Here is a 10,706-nt window from a genome sequence, read left to right as displayed (position 1 = left end):
CCTAAGAATGGGAAATCGGGATCTATTTTAAAGCCACAGCGTGTTACTTCAACATTTTTTGTGGCTTCACATATTTCAATAGCCCGATTCTCATAAACTCTGCCATATAACACTCCCGGAGTGTTTAATGGTTTTTTGTAGAGGAGGAATTTCACCAAATTATGGCAGGCTGTTGTCCTTCTTTTTTCACCACTGCTCCGAAATTCGATGATGTGAGGTAATCCTGTCGATATTCCCTCCACAATACGTTATCGTCCTCTTGTTTTCATCTCTATTTCTTGTATGGTTGAATCCCCCGAAATTCTGTCCCGTAGCTTCTGAAGGAAAATTATTTTCTTCTCCTCTATTTGAATTTCAGCCATGTCCGGTTGGGAAGCATTTGGTCCGTAATTGGAATCAGGACCAACACATAGTTTTCTGGATTTCGACGGAATAATTCTTTCCCTTCTCTGCTCATTATGCCGCTTCCTCTTCAAACAAAATTGTATCAAGAAAGTAGAAAAAGAAGTACAATTTCAAGTATGTAATAATATCATACGATATTAATTATCTATCTGGTTAATGTATCAGCAAAAATGCCATCAATATAACAATTATCAAACAGAATTTGGTATAAATGATATTTTTTGAAATTGTATCATATGATTGCTGCTATTCCCCTTCCATGCATTCAGATGCCAGGAAGGACCATCAGCATGGGAAAGTGCAGCACTATAGGCACGGCAGGTGTATGGAATGGATCGGCCAAAGTTGACTCTCTTTCCTCCCGTACATTTTGCTACAAGAGCCGTATAACCAAAAGGATGAATGAGTGTTTTATATGATAAGAAAAATGATAGAAGATTGCTTCAATTATTTATAAATTTACAGATCTTTCTGCTTGGTTTGTGGTTTCATTGTATGCTAATCTATCAGCCTTATTTTTCATAGGCTCTAAAATTTTCAAAATCTCTTGAAAAAAGAGCGGACTCATCATCTTCTTCCCCGCCATTTTTCCTCGTGCAATATATCTTCTTCCCCGTCATTTTTCCTCTTGCAATATGTGTCCCTGAAAATATGAAATTATGAATCTGTTTATATCGAGTATATTTGAAGGACAATTCACCTGTAGTTCTCGTGGATTCCAAATATATGATAAGGAGCGTTTGCCAAATCCCTGCGTAACATAACCGCATCATTTTTATTATTTTTTACAATAATTCTCACAGATTTAACCAATCTTTCCACATTAGCTATGTTTTTTTTTTTTTTTTTGTTAACATTTTACGATTGAAAATCTCAAATGCAGTATTTTAAGCCAATTTGTGGAGCTTATCGCTCACACATCTTGTCATATGATTGGCACACTGAATTTTTATGAATTGCCGACCGTACGGGACCTTTTCAACAACCCTTGAATATACACTTGAATCTCCATCACCTGAATCGAGATAAATATAACGAAATAACATCAAAGGTACATATATACATTGTAATAATCGATAATTATGTATTTGGGTTTTTTAATTTATCAAATATTTATATAGAAGTCCATGCTGTTCAATACTCTTGCAAAAATCATCTGTTATATTATATCTTGCTCCATGCTTGTTGAAGGACCATTGAAATGGAGTGCATAATCATGCGACTTTGGGGCTAAATTATGTTTTTTATAATAAATGCATAATAATAATAATAATAAGAGAGTTTATTCAAGAAATATAAATACATTAAACAAACTCATGACGAACAAGTTTTATTTCTCACTCCTACAAATGAAATTTTTTTTGTCTCAGCACTAATTATGACTCTCTGAAACGTTATCGATTAGTACGCATAAATATTAACAATATTATATAACGGCAATGAAGTCAGATATTATTTCAATTCCACAGTTTAGTACTTACAACTCCTAGAGGAGCATAGTATCCATGCCCGTAACTTCTTTTACCCCATCCTCCATCTACAATAACAGTTATGAAGGGCGTTCCATCGGCATTCACATTGCCTTTTTCCAATGCCAATTTCTTCTCCTCTTCTCTCGCTTTCTGCATATTCTGAAATAGTTTTTCTTTCCAAATCTAAAACATTAATAACGTATTCAATATTTTTTCTTATAAAAAAAATTAACACTACTAAGAATACTAAAACACCAAATCCAAATAAGTAAATGCAATTCTGCGAAACTATTTCCACCTAGGGCCATATTAATAAAACCAACCGACCCCATACTTGTCAGAGTTTGTTCTGAAACTGGACTAAACTGTTGTTTCCTAAACAGTTTCGCTCTGAAGAGAAACTTTGAAACTTTCAATCAATAAAGAGCTTCTCAGTATATTCATCATATTGAGTGTCATGTTTCAAAGTTTCATGAAACGACCACAAACTGTCAGATTTTAATACCCTATTGATGATGTTAATATATTTCTTGACTTCTCTATATATTTTGTTCGGTATCAAAGATCTTCGAAGCACTAAATTTTCTCAGATCCTTGGGTCCTCTTCGGCAATTACTTCCATTTGGTCAAGTATTGGTATTAGCAGTTCCTCATCGAGACATCCAGAAGCTTCAAATTGTTTTGATTTTCATCATTCCATTCTGATATAATCGGAATAAGCAACAACTGATTTCTCATACGTCCAAACCGAACTAGTACATCCATACAGGTACATCCATAAAACAATACTAAAACACCAAATCCAAATAAGTAAATGCAATTCTGCGAAACTATTTCCACCTAGGGCCATATTAATAAAACCAACCGACCCCATACTTGTCAGAGTTTGTTCTGAAACTGGACTAAACTGTTGTTTCCTAAACAGTTTCGCTCTGAAGAGAAACTTTGAAACTTTCAATCAATAAAGACCTTCTCAGTATATTCATCATATTGAGTGTCATGTTTCAAAGTTTCATGAAACGACCACAAACTGTCAGATTTTAATACCCTATTGATGATGTTAATATATTTCTTGACTTCTCTATATATTTTGTTCGGTATCAAAGATCTTCGAAGCACTAAATTTTCTCAGATCCTTGGGTCCTCTTCGGCAATTACTTCCATTTGGTCAAGTATTGGTATTAGCAGTTCCTCATCGAGACATCCAGAAGCTTCAAATTGTTTTGATTTTCATCATTCCATTCTGATATAATCGGAATAAGCAACAACTGATTTCTCATACGTCCAAACCGAACTAGTACATCCATACAGGTACATCCATAAAACAATACTAAAACACCAAATCCAAATAAGTAAATGCAATTCTGCGAAACTATTTCCACCTAGGGCCATATTAATAAAACCAACCGACCCCATACTTGTCAGAGTTTGTTCTGAAACTGGACTAAACTGTTGTTTCCTAAACAGTTTCGCTCTGAAGAGAAACTTTGAAACTTTCAATCAATAAAGACCTTCTCAGTATATTCATCATATTGAGTGTCATGTTTCAAAGTTTCATGAAACGACCACAAACTGTCAGATTTTAATACCCTATTGATGATGTTAATATATTTCTTGACTTCTCTATATATTTTGTTCGGTATCAAAGATCTTCGAAGCACTAAATTTTCTCAGATCCTTGGGTCCTCTTCGGCAATTACTTCCATTTGGTCAAGTATTGGTATTAGCAGTTCCTCATCGAGACATCCAGAAGCTTCAAATTGTTTTGATTTTCATCATTCCATTCTGATATAATCGGAATAAGCAACAACTGATTTCTCATACGTCCAAACCGAACTAGTACATCCATACAGGTACATCCATAAAACAATACTAAAACACCAAATCCAAATAAGTAAATGCAATTCTGCGAAACTATTTCCACCCAAGGCCATATTAATAAAACCAACCGACCCCATACTTGTCAGAGTTTGTTCTGAAACTGGACTAAACTGTTGTTACCTGAACACCTCAAAAAAATGCGCTCTGAAGAGAAACTTCGAAACTTTCAGTTTCGTAACGAAATCGAGTATAATTCCCAGAAATTACTATACAAACATTTGAGGTAGGAATTTAACTATATTTGTGGGGGTAAGGATGAATCGAGATAGAATAGATGGCTGCGGCAGACTGAAGTCATGAAGTCACTACAAATTCGAAGTAGGGAGTTGGTTAACCTATAAGTTCTGCGATAAGCCTGTGAGTATTTGGAAATTGGTAATTTGTGAAATTCTTTTTGATTTGCATTCTCTTTTTATAAACTAGACTGCCTGAGAACATTGGATCTTGTTGTTGAAATGAACTTTCTTGAACCGATGTTCCAGAATAGTTGCACAAACTAAAATATTAACTTGTTCCACTACACTGAATCATTTAGGAATATCTTGCAAAGCCACGTTTTTCAATAACTGGGTACATTCTGATAAAAATGAAAGCTGTTGTATTTTCTGTTATGGAGATTATTTTGCTAACTAACCGGCAATTTCTTTTGATTCTTTTTCAATAGGACTCAAGACCTGAATCACTCTTCTTTTATTTTTTGTAAATCATTGGTATGAACCATCGTGGGAGTCTTTGGATATTCAATTAAAACAGGTGCAATCACACTTTCTGAAATTATTATTATTATACAGGGGGTATCAGTTTTAATCGTTAAAAATTTAATGGGATATTCTCCTCGTTGTCCTGATTCGGAAAAATGAATATTATATACCTCTATCTCGATCCCTAAGAGAGATATAGGGTGTTGAAGTTTACAAGAAAAAATAGCTTACATAAAAAATCTTGAATTCAAACGGAATATTGCATGCCTACCCTACTCCCGAAGGGCTATTTTATGAAGATCAAATTCACAATTGATCTTCCCCTGGGGGGATTTGTTGAATTCTACCCAATAACCATTTGCAGGGAGGTTGATAATCGTAGGAATGATAATAAGAATAATAATAGTAATTGTAATAAAAATGGTAATGATAATCATGGTCATAATAATGGTTGTCATGGAGGTTATTATCAAAGAGAAAACTAATAATCGAAGTAGAAATAAAACATATGGCACTTGAAAGTGTATACGAGTGTTAATCTGTGATACCATTCTCCTCATAGATATGGATAAACATAAAAAAGTATCATTCATCACTGGTATTCGTGTCCTGACTTTTTAAATATTCAACTATGTAGTGGCAGAGAGGACAGGGGAAATAAAAATCCTTAATGAGATGCCGACGTTTCGACCTTTATTTCTGGTCTTTTTCAAGGCTGGAAACGGAACTACATTGAAAACATGGGGCATAACATAGTGCCATAATATAAAAAACAGTATACTCTAGTAGGTGCAGAAACAAAATACAACAGAGCAACATAAAAACATAATTTAAAACACATACCAATTCATATGAATAATCCCTCACAATATTCTGAGGTGGACATAAAACTGTGTCGTCAATTTTTTAAGAACTCAATATACAGGTCCACTAGTCAACAGATGAAATTATCTATAATCTTTTATTACATAGTTGAATATATAAAAAAGTATATCCTTTTGCAGATATTCCATCTCAATTCTTTGCATTAAATATTTCAAATAGTCCACTTTTTCTATTCGTTGTAAAAAAGACTTTCCCTGGAGTGAGATAGGTTTTGAGAGGTCCTTTCTTGACTTGCTCTTCTGCCGGAAAACATTTCTTTGACCCTTATATTGTCTTGAAGATTTTCTTTCTTCATGCTCTGTGCAGGAGGTAGATGAATGACTTATGTTATCTTGTGAAATAGAAGCAAGATGTAATTTTGTCTTACGCTTTCTTTAGAAGATGTAACTCTCGGAGATGATTTTGATATGAATTTTTTGTGATATGATTCTTTTTCTTTTGTTGTTCCACATTCATTCGGACAATTATGTGTATTTGTAGTAGGTGTTTTTACATTGCAGGGCGTTATTTGTAAATCTTCAAACTGTTTTTATAGTTGACTCAAATAACCAATTACAACATCTTGTCTTCTAGAAATTGCCTCTAGATTGGCCAATTCAAATCGTGAACAATCAGGACTAACTACCCAACCTTAACATCTTCGGAACGACTTCTCCATTTACTTCTCTTTTGGAGTTCAGAGAGATAAAACCTTTGCCATTGCTTCAGGAATGAAAAAGACATTAGGTTACTGGATAAAAGGGATATAGAGGCCGCGAATTTAGACTTGCCTCAATTTGCACTAAAAAAGTACAAACCTCTTCAGCACAACTATTCTGAATATCATCATGAGTCATTTTTAAAAATTCGAGCCATTGTCGGAGTTCTTTATTTGCTCCAAAAAAGTTAGTAGCATTGTCAGAATGTGCAGGCTTGCCTCTATGAGAGGTAAATCGTCTCAGAGCTGCGATAAACGCTTCAGTAGTCAAATCCCCGACCAATTCAAGGTGAACGGCCTTGCTTTTTGTTTTATTAGGCGGCAAAGTAGTAAATTGACTACCTCAGCTTAATTCCTAGCCACGCTACGCTCAGCCATGTATAAGTATTTTTTATACTATGGCTCGGCTATGAACTATCAGCCGCGGCTGATCAATATACTATTTTGCTACTTATAGTAAAATAAATAACTATTGAAAGTGACTTTTATTTGACAATAACTATTTTCATTCGATTTCGATGAAACAAAGCTTAAATATTGATCTTTTGATTTTTTTTGTAGTGATAAATTAAAATAAAATTTCATACAAATTGCAATTAATTGTATAGTTGGTTACTATGAAAATGTATATGTCCATAATAATTATAGTTCTAAATTTTTTTGGAATGTTTTATTCCCATTAATCATTTCTGATGATGATGCCTAGGCATGAAAGTACTTACTTTGCTGCCTAGGCAGAAAAAGTAATACTTTACTGATTGATATGTGTCTGCAAACTTAATATTTGTTGTCAATCGGAGAAAAAATATTTTATATGTGTATTTAAATTTCAAGAACTTTTTTTTTGGTAAGAGGGGGGAAGCCCTACGCGTCGAAGCATAAGTTCAAGATTCTGGCTCGCGAACTTGCATTCCTCTTGGAATTCTCCCATCTATTATCTCCGGGAGAATACAATTTTCATAGAATTCTCTCAATTTTGGTACCATAATATTCTTCCAAAAATTCTCATCTCTTTTAATGGTTTCTACGTGAAAATCGTCGTCGCAGTATAGAATAAAATCACAATATTCTCTTCTGCATATGTTCAATTGACCCTGGAAATAGTAGTTGTGATTCTTCTTCAACCTGTAAAAATTATTTTCAATGTGACGTATCATAATTATAATGCAACATTGTAATCCATGAAATGTTTCTTACCTTAATCCATCCTGATGGACAGTACAGCATTTCGATTTTTTGTTTTGACTAAGCTTACCCTTTACAGATTGAAGGCATTTGACCTCTATCAGACCATCATGCTTGATTAGTCCATCAGGCGAGGCACCTAAGAATGGGAAATCGGGATCTATTTTAAAGCCACAGCGTGTTACTTCAACATTTTTTGTGGCTTCATATATTTCAATAGCCCGATTCTCATAAACTCTGCCATATAACACTCGGAGTGTTTAATGGTTTTTTGTAGAGGGGGAATTTCACCAAATTATGGCAGGGTGTTGTCCTTCTTTTTTTCACCACTGCTCCGAAATTCGATGATGTGAGGTAATCCTGTCGATATTCCCTCCACAATACGTTATCGTCCTCTTGTTTTCATCTCTATTTCTTGTATGGTTGAATCCCCCGAAATTCTGTCCCGTAGCTTCTGAAGGAAAATTATTTTCTTCTCCTCTATTTGAATTTCAGCCATGTCCGGTTGGGAAGCATTTGGTCCGTAATTGGAATCAGGACCAACACATAGTTTTCTGGATTTCGACGGAATAATTCTTTCCCTCCTCTGCTCATTATGCTGCTTCCTCTTCAAACAAAATTGTATCAAGAAAATAGAAAAAGAAGTACAATTTCAAGTATGTAATAATATCATACGATATTAATTATCTATCTGGTTAATGTATCAGCAAAAATGCCATCAATATAACCATTGTCAAATAGAATTTGGTATAAATGATATTTTTAAAATTGTATCATATGATTGCTGCTATTCCCCTTCCATGCATTCAGATGCCAGGAAGGACCATCAGCATGGGAAAGTGCAGCACTATAGGCACGGCAGGTGTATGGAATGGATCGTCCAAAGTTGACTCTCTTTCCTCCCGTACATTTTGCTACAAGAGCCGTATACCCAAAAGGATGAATGAGTGTTTTATATGATAAGAAAAATGATAGAAGATTGCTTCAATTATTTATAAATTTACAGATCTTTCTGCTTGGTTTGTGGTTTCATTGTATGCTTATCTATTCGCCTTATTTTTCATAGGCTCTAAAATTTTCAAAATCTCTTGAAAAAAGAGCGGACTCATTATCTTCTTCCCCGCCATTTTTCCTCGTGCAATATATCTTCTTCCCCGTCATTTTTCCTCTTGCAATATGTGTCCCTGAAAATATGAAATTATGAATCTGTTTATATCGAGTATATTTGAAGGACAATTCACCTGTAGTTCTCGTGGAGTCTAAATATATGATAAGGACCGTTTGCCAAATCCCTGCGTAACATAACCGCATCATTTTTATTATTTTTTACAATAATTCTCACAGATTTAACCAATCTTTCCACATTAGCTATGTTTTTATTTTTTTTTTGTTAACATTTTACGATTTAAAATCTCAAATGCAGTATTTTAAGCCAATTTGTGAAGCTTATCGCTCACACATCTTGTCATATGATTGGCACACTGAATTTTAATCACTTGCCGACCGTACGGGACCTTTTCAACAACCCTTGAATATACACTTGAATCTCCATAACCTGAATCGAGATAAATATAATGAAATAACATCAAAGGTACATATATACATTGTAGTAATCGATAATTATGTATTTGGGTTTTTCTACCTATCAAATATTTATATAGAAGTCCATGCTGTGCTATACTCTTGCAAAAATCATCTGTTATATTATATCTTGCTCCATGCTTGTTGAAGGACCACTGAAATGGAGTGCACAATCATGTGACTTTAAATTATATTTTTTATAATAAATGCATGACGAACAAGTTTTATTTCTCACTCCTACAAATGAAAGTTTTTTTGTCTCAGCACTAATTATGACTCCCTGAAAAGTTATAGATTAGTACGCATAAATATTAACAATATTAGATAATGGCAATGAAGTCAGATATTATTTTAATTCCACAGTTAAGTACTTACAACTCCTGAAGGAGCATAGTATCCATGCCCGTAACTTCTTTTACTCCATCGTCCATCTACAATAACAGTTATGAAGGGCGTTCCTTCGGCATTCACATTGCCTTCTTCCAATGCCAATTTCTTCTCCTCTTCTCTCGCTTTCTGCATATTCTGAAATAGTTTTTCTTTCCAAATCTAAAACATTAATAACGTATTCAATATTTTTTTCTCATGAAAAAAATTAACATATTTTATTATAAATGTTCGTTCTTATGGGAGTCAAGATCATTAAATTAATTATTTGAAAATAAAAAATTTCGCTAATTGTGCTAATTTACAAGTCCTACCTTTTTCATTCTATACGTTTTTTGTGTCATGAACGGAATGTCCATAATGGTGAATAATTCCTCACATTGATATTTTCCAATTCCTATTGACATATTGCCCCATACAACAGCCTTAGTTATTTCATTTTCCCCATCATTTGGATCAGTGCTCAATACAGTGGCTCCTTCACAATTATCACAAAAGAAATGCAGTCTTGAAGTCAATCCAAATCTTGTTTCTTTTACAAAAGTTATCTGTCCCATTTGTCTCCATGCTTACAAATTTTCTCATATTCTCTAAGTTTACAATGCGGCTACCGTTCAACAATATACAAGGTGAGTCTTTGACTTGTACATATATTTTAACCGAAGATTCCTGAGGTCAATAGAAACCCATTGTTGTAAAGCGTTTGACGTTTGAATGCTGAGATCGTCCTATATTGTAAGTCATTATAATTTTTTTCACTTATTGTTTTCAATAGCTGTGTAAAATTTTTGTGACAATTCGCAGATGGGATATTGTGTATCAAGATAAAAAAATAATAAATTTGTAATAATTTGCTGTTTGATCGGTACAATATGTTTAATATTCATTTCAATGATAATGATAAAAACTCATCAGAGGCCAAGCATGAAGTGATTTAAGATAGTTTAAAGAAAAAAAACATCAATATAAACGGTTATGAAAGAGCTGTTCAGGGTTATTCACAATAAATTATGTGACGAGTCACAAGGCTAAAATTCTTTTTTTGATGCATTTTGGATAATTTTTTTCAATATTTCGTCATCCATTATTAATGAAAACATTTTCGGCGAGCAATATTCTCGTACAAAATTGACATTGCAGAGATTTTTGGTTACAGTTCTGGAACAAATAAAACATTAATTTGGTATGAGATATTTCGTTTGAACTGTCTTACTCTTGAGATTTGTCAAAGCAATACTTCCGAAGAATTTAATGTATGGAACCACAAGTTCGGCCATCTTCTTGTTTGTAGGTAATTTCTGTTCTTATGGCTTGAAACTCCTTCTATATCTTGCTACTAAGAAATATAAAAATTGTTGTAATTTTTTTAATAGAACGTTATGAACGAATAAATTCAGAAAAATCATTCTCGGGATATATAATTCACAATGTATTGAATACCTACCTGGTAGGGATGTCGATTAACATAAAATATAACCTCCAATGAATAATCTGGGATTCAATTGAACCTCT

The sequence above is a fragment of the Harmonia axyridis genome, chromosome 1, assembly GCF_914767665.1.
Source record: "Harmonia axyridis chromosome 1, icHarAxyr1.1, whole genome shotgun sequence".
Taxonomy (NCBI): Eukaryota; Metazoa; Arthropoda; class Insecta; order Coleoptera; family Coccinellidae; genus Harmonia; species Harmonia axyridis.
Note: the sequence above shows the minus strand (reverse complement) of the source record.